Source organism: Microcebus murinus, chromosome 18 (genome assembly GCF_040939455.1).
Source record: "Microcebus murinus isolate Inina chromosome 18, M.murinus_Inina_mat1.0, whole genome shotgun sequence".
In the NCBI taxonomy this organism is placed as follows: domain Eukaryota; kingdom Metazoa; phylum Chordata; class Mammalia; order Primates; family Cheirogaleidae; genus Microcebus; species Microcebus murinus.
This window is the reverse complement of record NC_134121.1, coordinates 57,684,017-57,695,414: the sequence shown is the minus strand read 5'-3', so window position 1 is coordinate 57,695,414 and position 11,398 is coordinate 57,684,017. Positions and strand designations below refer to the sequence as shown.

The 11,398-nt window shown below is 45.9% G+C and overlaps 1 pseudogene; it reads left to right on the top strand.

Moving 5' to 3' along the window:
- Nucleotides 1-2,811: 2,811 nt before the first annotated feature.
- Nucleotides 2,812-3,429, top strand: LOC142861975 (large ribosomal subunit protein eL15-like; annotated as a pseudogene).
- The last annotated feature ends 7,969 nt before the right edge of the window (nt 3,430-11,398 follow it).

Sequence of the window (11,398 nt, the reverse complement as noted above, 5' to 3'; positions counted from 1 at the left end):
CTGGGTGAAGGAAGGGCTCAGGCACTGGTAGTGAACAGGACACTTCTCTGCCTGTGGTCATCCTCAGGATGGCGCTACAAACCCCGAGGGAGATGAAACAGCCTAACAGGTCCCCTAGCTGGAGAGCACAAGCTGAAGCCTGAGCGTGTTTCTCTAGGGCCATCCGTTTCCTAGACGACACCATCTAGAGCTGTAGGGAAGGGAAGAAAGAGCCTCAGCAGCCCAAGCCGGCTTCTCCCCTCCCCCTTTACTAGCGCAGCTCCCTGTGGGGCCCCCAAACAGAGGAGCCAGAGTGAGAACAGAAAGGAGGGGCCGGGCAGTCCAGAGGTTAAGGGCAGGAAGTCTCCATGGGGAACAGGAAAGGGGGGGGGGCAAGGTCAGCTTCCCTGCCAGCCACTGTGAGGATGTTCAAAGGAAAAAGACTCCTTTCTGTCCCTGTCTCGGGCTCCTAGAGGCACTGCTCCAGTGGGAACCACAAGCCAGCAAACACTGTCCCTTCTGTATGACAGGCCCTAGCAAGGACAGTAGGTAGGGGCTAACCCAGCTGTTGTGCAGGGACCCCAGCGCAGCCCCCTCTGTGTCCCACCTGCTTCCTACACTGCCCACATCAGCGACTGGAGAGGGGAGCCCTGAATCTGTGCAGCGCGAACCCGGGCCAGCACTGCCCCAGCACGTCCCCATCAGTCCCCACCATGGGCTGAAGACAGGGAAAGGCTCTGAAGGAGAGACTGAGAACTGGTAGAGAAGGAAGAGGGGAGCACAGACTCATCCAGCAAGAACCAATCCGCTCCTGGGCTAAGTCAGGGGACAACAGACCATCTTGCCATCAATTACCACCATGCTCACTCCTCTTGGAGTGGGCTCAATCCCACTCTTCCGCGACACCTTCTGGCTGCCCTGGGCCACAGGGATCATCTTTAGAAGCCTATTTACACAACTCGCAAGTTACCTCAGGTACAAACCCCATTAGGTCCTTCTACTCAACAGCTTGTGCTATCCATTCCTCTGCTACACCATAAGCCTCTCCAAGCCAGGGGCTGCCTCCCCAGTGCCTAGGTTCTACCAGCCCAAAGTCAGCGTTCCACAATGTGGCTGATGATGATGGTGATGATGCTTTCTAGTCCAGGACTCATCTATTCAGACAGAGGAGGAGGACAAAGAGAAATCCTCCAGGAAAAATGGTCCAAGAGTTCTCAAGTTTTCTCCCTCAGGCTCAAGAGCGAAGTCAGTGCCCTCGATCACAGAACTTTGTTTCCCTAACACACTAGGCACTAGTGTTCAGTGGTTCTGGATGGAACCAGAGGACAATACTGTCCTCTGTTTAGGGAGCATTCAGCCTCACCCAGGCAGGCCACCACATTGCACAACATCAGAGCCTCGGGAAGCATGCTCCCCAAAATTGAGCAGCACATGGCACTCGTGGCTATACACAGCAGCCTCCCACCCAGGCTGGGAGAGAGGCAGATGTAGCTTTCCCTCTGTGCCAATCACTGCTAGGGTGGATGCCTGCAGAGCAGCAAAATGTGGCTGTGAACAGGAGGCTGAATGCACCTGCTTCAAGTTCAAGTCCAGAAACCTGTTGCACAGCTGGTCCAGAGGCACAGGAAGCCTGGAGCTGAACAGGCAGCAGTCAGCCAGGCACCACCAGAGGTCCAGGGAGTGTGGACCCACAGCTCTCTCTCCAGAACTCCCCAAGATCTCTTTGGCAGGAAGATCACTGTCCAGAAGTTCAAGTCAGTAAATATTTACTAAGCCCTTGCTACATGCTAGGCTCTGTGCTGGCAGCTAGGGATATTGAGAAAAAGTAGAAGAGATGAATTATTTAAACAGAGTAGAGAGTACAATGGTGGAAGTACTATGAATGCTAAAAGGAAGGACCTCTGGAGGGGGAGGACTTATCTGGAGAAGATGATGCCTAAAGTGAGTCTTGAAGAAAGAGCAGAAGTAGTTTGCCAGGGAAAAGGGTGGGGAGCATTCTAGAGGTAACAGCCTTAACACAGTGTGTGCCCCCAAACTCTGAAGCATTCAAATTTACTAGTGTTGGAGTCAAGGCAGGAGGCTTGGGATGCTGGATCCACGGGCAGGAGCAGGATTCTGGAGGGCTTCATACACATTAAAAGTTTAGTAGGTGGCATGGAGCCACTGACCAGTTTTGTGGCAGCCATATAGAGGCTGGTGAGCACAGACAGAGAGATCTATTAGGAGGGTGTGGCAGAAGACACAAGAGACACAAGAACTTCCTTTAGGGCAGCCTTTTGTCATAGTAGAGGAGTATTGTGATTGATAAAACTACTTCCATCCAAAGATGGTATACATGGAGGCTGGGCCAGACCAGGCTGAGAGAAGGCTGATCATATGGCTGGCCTGGACTGCCGGGCTGCTCAGCACCAGCTGATCAGGCAACTGTGTCTGGAGTCTCACTGGGAAGCTCTTCCCTAACCACAGAGAGGGTGCCCAAAAGCACTTGACATGACTCAGCAGGCTGGGGCATAGCTCTAGCAAAGAGCAAACAAACTAAATTACACACCCCTGGGCAAGAAGCGGAAGACCAGCTCAGAGCCAACCCAAACCAGAAACCCTGCTCCCATGCAGTTGTGTTAACTGGTCCACCTTCGTCATTTATTCAAAGCTTCCTGACTCTGTGCTTTCCAGCTGAGCAATATTACCTTCTCAGAGGTCACATTCACATCCCCAAGCCTCTGAGCCACACCTCCTCTCTCACGTTTGCTTTAAAGCCCCCCACTAGAAAAAGGGATTATGGGGAAAAGGCTCCTTCCTTTCCGTTTCGCAGCATCCATCAGGTAAGCCAAGATGGGTGCATACAAGTATATCCAGGAGCTATGGAAGAAGAAGCAGTCTGATGTCATGCACTTTCTTCTGAGGGTCGCTGCTGGCAATACCGCCAGCTCTCTGCGCTCCACAGGGCTCCCCGCCCCACCCAACCAGATAAAGTGCACAGACTGGGATACAAGGCCAAGCTAGGTTATGTCATATATAGGATTCGTGTGCGCCGTGGTGGTCACAAACACCCAGTTCCTAAGGGTGCAACCTATGGCAAACCTGTCCACCGTGGTGTTAACCAGCTAAAGTTTGCTGGAAGCCCTCATTCAGTCTATTGCCGAGGAGTGAGTTGGACGCCACTGTGGGGCTCTAAGAGTCCTGAATTTTTACTGGGTTGGTGAAGATTCCACGTACAAATTTTTTAAGGTTATCCTCATTGATCAATTCCATAAAGCTATCAGAAGAAATCCTGACACCCAGTGGATCTGTCCACAAGCACAGGGAGATGCGTGGGCTGACATCTGCAGGCCGCAAGAGCCATGGCCTTGGAAAGGGCCATAAGTTCTACCACACTATTGGTGGTTCTCGCCGTGCAGCCTGGTGCAGAAGGCGCAATACTCTCTAGCTCCACCGTTATTGCTAATATAAGTAATATTTGTAAAATTCATACCTAATAAACAATTTAGAATGGTCAAAAAAAAAAAAAAAGCCCCCAACTAAGAACCTCCCAGGCAATACAAGTAAGGAGGGTCCAACAGAGACACACAGACAATACCCATAAGGTAACAGAATATGGCCTACCAGATGCTTCTCCTTCAGGTCCATGAGCCCAGAGTACCGCAGGCATGCCCAGATGAATGTGGTCACCCCCAAAAGGAAGGCTCCTCCACAACATGTACAATCCCCAGTGAGTCTGTTACAGTCACAGCATCTGGGGAGAAAAGAAGAAAGAAATCATCTAAACCCAGGTTGCTGGGACAGCCGGCTACTGTGAAACACAACAACAGCATCTAAATAACAGGGTGGTACGTGGAAAAGAACTGGGCCCCCTTACCGTCAGTGCCCAGGCCAGTCCTGCCAAGTAGCAGAGCTTCCCCCAAGCAGTCAGCCTGGGATGAATTCCACTCTCTGAGGCCAGGAAGGAGAGGGCCATGGAGGGGATTCTGGAGGTTGCAAACTTTCTTCTCTCTTTTTTTTTTTTTGAGACAGAGTCTCACTCTGTTGCTCAGGCTAGAGTGCAGTGACATCATCATAGCTCACTGCAATCTCAAACCCCTGGGCTCAAGCGATCCTCCTGCCTCAGCCTCCCGAGTAGCCGGGACTGCAGGCATGCACCATCGCACCTGGCTAATTTTTCCATTTTTAGTAGAAACGGGGTCTCACTCTTGTTCAGGCTGGTCTCGAAATCCTGAGCTTAAGTGATCCTCCCACCTTGGCCTCCCAGAGTGCTAGAATCACAGGCATGAGCCACTGGGCCAGGCCCAGATTTTCTTCTCTTAACCTTCATTTTCAAAGACACACTGTGTTTTGTTCTACATGTACTCTGTTAATTGCTGACTTCCAACAGACAGGAAAAGCCTTGGTTTATCGGCATTTTTTTAAAGTTAGGGTTAAGGTTTAGCCTTAAGGTCAACTGGAATCTAGATATAACTTGAATTATGAGACAGCAGGAAGAACGGCCACTTTGCCACCAGGGGGAAGAGCCCATGTCTTTCCACGTGCTGGGAAAGGCACACCACACTTGCCAGCACACACATGCCCACAGACCCCCGAGCCCCTCATGCGGTTGAGGGCAGTGCCCAACAGGCACCTGGGCAGATGTCCACAAGGATGGGCAATCCAACCTGACAATGAGGCTGACAAAAGTAGGCTGGTTATCTGAAAATGAACATCAGCCCTGCCTCTCCCTACCCCACCTGCCCCACACAAGCCTTGAGCCTCACCCTTCCATCCTGGCAGCCAACACAACTTTAATGATCTCAGGCCAGGGTGTGTTTGGGTAAAGAGTGACACTGAGTAATCTGGTTTGGTGTCAGGTGACTCCTCTTAGAGAAAGCACTAACATGCTGATTAGGGCAGTTCTTTTGGGGGCCTGCAACAAGCCTCTTCAAGAGGAGTCAGGCAGAAGTCCAGGAAAATTACCCATAGAAGACCTGTCAAGAAACAATAAAAAGGGCATTTATTGAAACCTTAAAATCTGTACCCCCATAATATGCCAAAAGAAAGAAAGAAAGAAAGAAAGAAAGAAAGAAAGAAAGAAAGAAAGAAAGAAAGAAAGAAAGAAAGAAAGAAAGAATAAAAGAAGCTGTGTCCAGAGGACCAGCCAGGAGGCCCACGTTCTGCCTCCCTGCTACCAACTCCACTCAGAAACCCCACCCGATTCCTCCCAGGCAGCACCCGCGCAGAAGCCACAGGCTGCGCTGCCAAGTCTCTCCTACCCCTGCCTTTCAAAGCTGAGCCAGCCACAAAGGGTCAGACACAGACAGTGACACTGGAAGTGGCCTTGCAATGCAGTGACATTTGGTCTTTGGCAGCCAACTGAAATGGGATCCTGAGAGGCGAAATTCACTCCTCCCCAAGGCCACTGTCTGATTCAGGCTGCCCAGGCCCTGTTTACGACTATAGCTTGAGGTCCCCATGACACCCCATCCCAGCAGGGGCTGGATGAGGTAGTCACCACACAGGGAAAGGTACCAGGAGCCAGATGGGGATTGTGCCTGCTAACTCCTTCTGCCAACGCTGCAAAAGCAAAATCACTCTGTGGCCAGCTGGAACCACAGCAGTAAAGAGGGCAGCCAGGAACAGGACATTTTTCTAAGAGTCTCTGTTTTCCCATCATTCCATACATGGCATTCTGGAAGAGAGATGGTCTTTTTTTTTTTTTTTTTTTGCAGGGGTGGCGGGTAGGGAGGGGATGAGAGAGCAAAGAGAGCTGTTCTTAACTGTCTGATCTGAATCCAGCAGCAGTATCCTTAAAGGGCCAGTTCTGCTTCTAACCCATTATGAAAAAAAAGCACAGGCTTCACAGTCAAATATCTCTGGGTTCAAATTCTAGCTGCAATATTTATCAAATGCCAATGACCTGGGAAAATTATTTGTCCCTCTGAGCGTCGGTATCCTTGTTTATAGAATGAAAATGATACTTATTTCACAGAGGTGCTATAGAATTATGTAAAATAGTATATGCAGGGGGTCTACTGTAATATTTGACATAGAGTAGGTACTCAATAAATAGCTGCCATTACTATCACCTATAAACAAGAAATATGAACCAAGGGACACCTACATCAAGAATAAGGACTCTAGGCCAGGCGCGGTGGCTCACGCCTGTAATCCTAGCACTCTGGGAGGCCAAGGCAGGTGGATTGCTCGAGGTCAGGAGTTCGAAACCAGCCTGAGCAAGAGTGAGACCCCGTCTCTACTATAAATAGAAAGAAATTAATTGGCCAACTAATATATATAGAAAAAATTAGCCGGGCATGGTGGTGCATGCCTGTAGTCCTAGCTACTTGGGAGGCTGAGGCAGCAGGATTGCTTGAGCCCAGGAGTTTGAGGTTGCTGTGAGCTAGGCTGATACCACGGCACTCACTCTAGCCTGGGCAACAAAGCGAGACTCTGTCTCAAAAAAAAAAAAGAATAAGGACTTTAAAGTAGAAGAAAAAGAAATGGAAGGCATAATGATTGGCAGGAAATAAATAAAATTGTCTCTATTTGCAAATTAGATGGTGTATGAAGAAAATCCCAAGGAATCTACAAATAAGACACTAGAACACAAAAGGGTACAAGGTTGTGAGATACAAGTCAAAATATAAATTATATTTATATATGCCATAATAAAATAGAAAGAAACCAAAAAATTTTAAAACATCATTTGTAATAACAAAAAACAGCATGAAATACTTAAGAATGACTTAATAAAAATATATGTCAGGCTGGGTATAGTGGCTCACGGCTATAATCCTAGCATTTGGGGAGGCCAAGGTGGGAGGATTGCTTGAGCCTAGGAGTTTGAGACCAACTTGGACAACATAGTAAGACCCCATCTCCTATGAAAATAAGACAAACAGGCCAGGCGTGGTAGCTCACACCTATAATCCTAGCACTCTGGTAGTCCAAGGCAGGAGGATCGTTTGAGCTCAGGAGTTGGAGACCAGCCTGAGAAAGAGTGAGACCCCATCTCTACTAAAAAATAGAAAGAAATTAGCTGGACAACTAAAAAATATATATGTAAAAAAAAAAAAAATTAGCCAGCCATGGTGGCACATGTCTGTAGTCCCAGCTATTCAGGAGGCTGAGGCAGGAGGATCGCTTGAGCCTAGCAGTTGGAGCTTGCTGTGAGCTAGGCTGATGCCATGGCACTCTAGCCCAGGCAACAGAGTGAGACTCTGTCTCAGAAAAAAAAAAAAAAGAAAAGAAAAGAAGACAAACAACCCAATTTTCAAAATAGGCAAAGATTTGAACAGAGACAAAACAAGATATACAAATAGCCAATATGAACATGAAAAGATGATTGTCATCAGTCATGAGAGAAAAGCAAATTAAAACCACAATGTCAGACCAATACACAACTACTAGAATGACTAAAATGAAAAAGACTGACAATACCTAGTATTGGTGATGATATGAACTCATAAATTGTTGGTGAGAATATAACATGGTACAACCACTTTGGAAAAGTCTGGCAGTTTCTTATAAAGTTAAGTATACATTTACCATGTGACCTAGCAATGAAAACCTATGGCCTCAAATTGCAGTTTTATTCAAAATAGCCAAAACTGGAAACAATCCAAACGTTCACTCACAAGTGAATGGATGAACAAATTATGGAATTCTACCCAGCAATAACACAGAATGAAGTACTACCATACAACAGCATGGCTGAATCTCAAAAACATTTGCTAAGTGAATGAGTCAGACACAAAAGAGTACACAAAATGTACGAGTCCCTGTATATAAGATTTAGAACAGGCAAAACTAATCTATGGTGACAGCCAGCAGTTGCTTGGGGCAAGAGGAAGGAATGACTTCAAAGAGCATGGGGATCTCTGTTCAGTATCCGGATTGTGGGTGCCAGCTACACTGGTGTATGTGCTTGTCAAAATTCTCTGAATTACATACCTAAATAGGTGCATTTTACTAGGTGTAAATTTTGCCTCAATAGAGGCAATTAAAGAAAGTAAAGTGGAATCTGAGATCCAATTAAATCACCTCAACCAATGCCTAAATTTCCTAGCACATGCAAGATTTGGGTGACATAAAAGAGAGAAAAAAGACAATGAAGGAAACCAACATTTATCAAGTACCTACTGTGTGTAACACTATGCTAGGCAACTGCATATATATTTCATAAAGAAGTAGAAGAGGCTGGGCGCGGTGGCTCACACCTGTAATCCTAGCACTCTGGGAGGCCAGGGCAGGTGGATTGCTCGAGGTCACGAGTTCGAAACCAGCCTGAGCAAGAGTGAGACCCTGTCTCTACTATAAATAGAAAGAAATTAATTGGCCAACTAATATATATAGAAAAAATTAGCCGGGCATGGTGGCGCATGCCTGTAGACCCAGCTACTCGGGAGGCAGGAGGATTGCTTGAGCCCAGGAGTTTGAGGTTGCTGTGAGCTAGGCTGACGCCACGGCACTCTCTAGCCTGGGCAACAAAGTGAGGCTGTCTCAATCAATCAATCAATCAATCAAAGAAGTAGAAGAGGTCAGGCTCAGTGGTGCTTGCCTATACTCAGGGCTACTCAGGAGGCTGAGGCAGGTGGATTGCTTGAGCCCAGGAGTTCGAATCCAGCCTGGGAGACATATTTTTCCTGGGTGGAAAAATAAAAAATAAAATAAAATGTAAGGAATGGTCCTGTTTTCAAGGAAGTATAAGGTAATAGTCTCCTCCCTAAAGGGATGTCTAATATAGCCAGGTTTTCATTATTACGAAAAACAATTACTAAAATTGGAGTTGGCATTGAAATACCAAACAAGAATAACAAACAATAGGCACTGTAGAAAGAGCTTATTAGGCTCTGAAGGGCCCAGGGAAGGCTTCCTGGAAGAAGAGAGGCCAGAGCTGTGCACTTAAGAAAGCTAAGGAGTGAAATGAGAACAATCAAAGGGAGAATTAAAAGTACCAAAAAGGAGCCAAGGAAGAAATGCACATGGCCTTTGTGAAAGATGGTGATCAGATTTGTCTGGTTAGAGCAGAAGGCTCGAGCAAGGTGGGAGTGAAGAAATAAAAGACCACACAGGACAGGCTCAGGGGCCAGGATGGAGAGGCCCTGAGGAGTCACTGAAGGTTTCTAAGTAGGCCACAGTATTTTAAGAGGGTAGAGAATGGGCCAGGCATGGGAGCCCACGCCTGTAATCCTAGCACTCTCAGAGGCTGAGGCGGGAGGATCAATCAAGGTCAGGAGTTCGAAACCAGCCTGACAAGAGCGAGATCCCCATCTCTACTAAAAATAGAAAGAAATTAATTGGCCAACTAATAATATATAGAAAAAAAATAGCCGGGCACGGTGGCGCATACCTGTAGTCCTAGCTACTTGGGAGGCTGAGGCAGAAGGATCCCTTGAGCCCAGGAGTTGGAGATTGCTATGAGCTAGGCTGACGCCACAGCACTCTCTGTTTCAAAAAAAAAAAAAAAAAGAGGGTAGAGTATGGATCAGAGGGAGAAGGGGAAAAAATTACAGGCAGAAAAGTTAGAAGACAATTACGATAGTCTTGGTTTGCCATGACAAGTATCTAGGCAAAAGCAGCAACAACAGCAAAGGTGAAAACAAAGGGATGGATGCTTCCTGCTGCCAAGCTCAGAACCAAGGTCAAAAAGAGCCCAGTGGGAGCCCAAGGCTAAGGCTGAGGCAAGGTGAGGCCTTAGCTGTCCTTCTAATCCCTCTAACACAATCTTCATCAGCTGTACTTATACTCTAGTCATGCCCAACACACCAAAAACACAATTTGGCGGATATGTACTTAGTTCAATAGTTGTGCCCACAAGGTACTAATTGATAGATTTGTGTTAAGCTGGAGGGAGGTTTTTAATAGCAAGCCACAGGGTTCTATCCTTGGTGGTGTTCTAGTCAGTATTTTTATCAAATGACTTGGGTGAGGAAGCAGATGGTATGCTAATCAAGTTGAATAACATAAACCTGGAAAGGAGATCAAAGTCAAGATCTAAGATCTCAACAGGCTGAAATGATGGGCCAAATCTAATAGGTTCAATTTAACTGGGAAAAATATTAAGTCCTGCACTTAGGTTCAAAAATTACTGTATACAACTAGCACAAATAGCTTAGTTAAATGCAATTTCAATGTGAGTGAGCATGTCCACCGAAGTTCATTCATATTTAAACTGTATTAACAGGCTTGCCATGCTCCAACAAGAGAGTGGCAAGTCTGGTTTCTGTACATATCAGACCATACCTGGAATATTTTGTTAAGTTGTACATCACACACTTTAAGAAGGACGCTGACAAAACTGGAAGGCTTCCAGAGAGCAGCAACCAGGTTGGAGAAACTATAACATGAGAAATGGTAGAAAGAACTGAAGACACATAGCCAGTACACCAATAACACACATCAGGTGAGAGCAGGGCTAGAAAGGTATGGCTACCATGGGTAAGAAGAGCTAGGCTTACCCTGGGAGATCCCAAAACAGGGACTAGGACCCAGGGGAGAACACCATAAGAGGCAGACTGAGACTCAAAATTTGTATTAACTTTCTACATAATTAGAACTGTATAAAACAATGAAATGGACTTCACTGTGAGGCAATGAGTTCCCCATCACCAGAGGGAACCAAGTAGAGGCTGGAAAATTATAGAGTTAATACATCAGGTAGAAGGTAGGAAAGGGATGACTTTATGCTCTCTTCTAACCCAGAGAGACTATGAAACCAAGAAATCCAGTAGTTCCTACACGTGAAAAGATGCTGAACTCCACTCATAATAAGAAACATTCAAATTAGACTATCCTGAGATAACAAACATTCAAATTAGACTATCCTGAGATAACAAAATTGAAAGATATTCACCACCTGACTTCATGGCTTATAAAGCTACAGTAATTAAGGCAGTGTGGTATCAGCCTGGTATCAGAAAGTCCAGAAATAGACCCAGATATATATGGTCAATCGATTTTTTAAAAAGGAGGAAGGCAATTTGAAGGAAAAAGGACAGTCTTTAAAACAAATTGTGCTAAAACAATTGAATATTCAGATGCAAAAAAAACCCCTTAGAAATATAGTTTGTATCATATAAAAAAATTAACTCAAATGGATCATAGACCTAAATGTAAAATTATGACACTTCTGTAAGAAGAGATAGGAGAAAACCTTTGTCACCTTGGGTTAGATTTCTTAGATTCAAACCAAAAGCATAATCCACAAAAGAAAAAATTAATAAATTGGAACTGAGTAGCTAGGGAGTAGGAAGGAATGAGAGGGAGTATTTTTACTCTCTCTCTCTCTCTCTCTCTCTCTCTATATATATATATTTTATTTTTATTTTTTTTTTTTTTTGAGACAGAGTCTCACTTTGTTGCACAGGCTAGAGTGAGTGCCATGGCATCAGCCTAGCTCACAGCAACCTCAAACTCCTGGGCTCAAGCAATCCTTCTGCCTCAGCCTCCC